Source organism: Austrofundulus limnaeus, unplaced genomic scaffold, assembly GCF_001266775.1.
Source record: "Austrofundulus limnaeus strain Quisiro unplaced genomic scaffold, Austrofundulus_limnaeus-1.0 Scaffold657, whole genome shotgun sequence".
Classification (NCBI taxonomy): Eukaryota; Metazoa; Chordata; class Actinopteri; order Cyprinodontiformes; family Rivulidae; genus Austrofundulus; species Austrofundulus limnaeus.
Genome location: NW_013953059.1, coordinates 207906 through 210779, shown reverse-complemented (window position 1 = coordinate 210779; position 2874 = coordinate 207906). Strand labels below are relative to the sequence as shown.

The 2874-nt window shown below is 39.4% G+C and overlaps 1 long non-coding RNA gene across 1 annotated transcript; it reads right to left on the bottom strand.

Moving 5' to 3' along the window:
- Window positions 1-855: 855 nt before the first annotated feature.
- On the bottom strand, window positions 856-1367 carry LOC106531607 (uncharacterized). Its single transcript, XR_001311956.1, has 2 exons — window positions 1005-1367; window positions 856-930 (listed from the first exon to the last, which is right to left on the bottom strand). It is a non-coding gene; the product is annotated as an uncharacterized LOC106531607 (long non-coding RNA).
- Between the last annotated feature and the right edge of the window lie 1507 nt (window positions 1368-2874).

The window sequence follows — 2874 nt, the reverse complement described above, 5'->3', positions numbered from 1 at the left end:
ACATATGTATAAAATCCCATAAAATATAAAAAAGTGGACATTAAAACATATTTATCTGGACCTGGATTAAGTTCAATATCCATTTGTGTTCATCCTAGGGGTCTTTGGGCTGCACTTTGATCCTCACCTACGACCCGTTTGCCTTGGGTGACCCTACTGGGGTCATGAAGCCCCTGACGACATAACTCCTAGGATCATTGGGACACTCAAACCTCTCCACATGATAAGGTGGCAGACCAAGGAGAGGACTTAGAGAGCACTAAACTGAGTTCAGTAAATTTTTTTTATATTTACTGTGCTCCGTTTAATGGAACCAGTTGACAATAACTGGTTTAAATAAACACTTCCATTTTTTCGAGTGCAAAAATATATTCTTTTCATGATGAGTTTGGTCAGATTCAAATTAGTAACATGTAACAAGGTGTTACATTTTTAAAAATGTGAAAAAATTTACATTTTAAATGTAACTAAATTAAAAAAGTAAATACTTGGTAAAATTATACATCCTCAAAGTACTGTAAATGTACTTTGTTATTAAATGCTGCCTCTGAATTTAGGCATTCAGTGGGGTGCGAAAGTTTGGGCAGCATTGTTAATTTTCCTGATTTACTTTTATAAATCATTTAAAACTTCATTTCACTTGTCAAATATCATTGTGTCCCCTATGATATATTTAACTTTTTTTAAGCCCAACAGATTTATAAAAAAGGTAAATCTGGAAAATTAACCAGGCTGCCCAAACTTTCGCAACCCTCTATCTCTTTTTGCAGAACAACAAAGTAAATGGTAAAATGGGCACAGAAAAACATGRATGTTAAGACTCTTTGAGCTCTGAAGAAATACCGAACACAAAAACTAGTTTAAKATATTTATTAAACAATGAGTCAATGTCGATGGTCTGGCAGGAACCTGGTACTGGTCTAGATACATCTGGACACAGAGGGGAGGTTTTGGTGGCAGAACAGGACTGGGTTAGTAAACTCAGAAGTAGAATAACCACTAACCTGGTGGTTTTGTCCTCATGCCTCGCATCTTTGCCTCAAACCCTAACGAGTTTGTCCAGCCATCTGTCCTCCTCCTGGTTTTGACCCCCAGCTCTGTGTTTTGGATTAACATCTCTTGTCTCTCTCCTTGCTGGCATCACTACACCTCAGATCTCCTGGTTTGTGACCCACGCCTGTCCCACGGATTTACGGACTCAGCTCAGCCCCTTGGTTCTGGTAAACAAAGCTCTCTTTCTGGATTTGACCCCTGCCTGTCCCCCGACTCTTGTCTTTGCTCAACAAACCTAAACAGTCAGCCGATCTTTTCGGTGACGTCAAGTTCCAGTACCAGATTCACCTGGATACTAACAGTGTAAACGGCCAGACCACACCAGGTAAGTAACAGTAAAAGACTGATGACAGACTGACTGGGAAGTGAGGGTGAGAGCAGGAATATATACTGAGGGGAACAGGTGAGTGGAATGACCTGATTGCAGGAGGGAGGAGCTGGAGCTGTAATTGGAGCTGACTGTGACAGGAGCAGAGTGGTGATTGAGAACTTGGCATGGGGAAAACTGTGGAAAGCAAAACAACAAAAACAGAGGCAGGACTGGGCAGGAAAATAATCATAACAATGCATTTAAAAAACAAAATAAACCAGTGATGTTGCGCATTAAAATGATCTAACTCCAGTTCAATGTACAGCATTTGAACTGTAGTTAGACAGTTTTAATGACAGAGACAGCATGAAATCAGCAGCTTAGTCTCTTTGTTTTAGAAAAATATCTTATAAACCACTGGTTAGATTTGAATGAAACTTTCAGAACCTAACTTTACATCATACAGGTGAAGGTGTTTAAAATACTGCTCTAAGAGACCACCACAGCTGATTGATATAAACAATACAAAAATGGACAAAACTCAATCAGAGCTACAGTTTGATGTGTAGCTGAGTCATCTTCAACACATACTCACACTGTGACATTTTGCAATAAACTATGAGCTCAAGGTTTGACTAATAGACACAAAAATGTGTAATTTCTCATTCTAAGATACTTTTATTTTGAAACTCCGATATGAAGGCAGAGCTTCAAGAAACGTTTGGCGTTTATTTTATTGATTTTGTACATGAAAATGAAGTCAATTCATCCATATCTACCATCCATCCAACCATCCATTCATCCATCCATAAATCAATCCATCCATTCATCCAATCATCCATCCATCCATCCATCCATAAATCCATCCATCAAAGCATTCATCCATCCATCCATCCATCCATCCATCCATCCATAAATCCATCCATCAAAGCATTCATCCATCCATAAATCCATCCATCAAAGCATTCATCCATCCATCCATCCATCCATCCATCCATCCATAAATCCATCCATCAAAGCATCCATCCATCCATAAATCCATCCATCAAAGCATTCATCCATCCATCCATCCATCCATCCATCCATCCATAAATCCATCCATCAAAGCATCCATCCATCCATAAATCCATCCATCAAAGCATTCATCCATCCATCCATCCATCCATCCATCCATCCATAAATCCATCCATCAAAGCATCCATCCATCCATAAATCCATCCATCAAAGCATTCATCCATCCATCCATCCATCCATCCATCCATCCATAAATCCATCCATCAAAGCATCCATCCATCCATAAATCCATCCATCAAAGCATTCATCCATCCATCCATCCATCCATCCATCCATCCATAAATCCATCCATCAAAGCATCCATCCATCCATAAATCCATCCATCAAAGCATTCATCCATCCATCCATCCATCCATCCATCCATCCATAAATCCATCCATCAAAGCATCCATCCATCCATAAATCCATCCATCAAAGCATTCATCCATCCATCCATC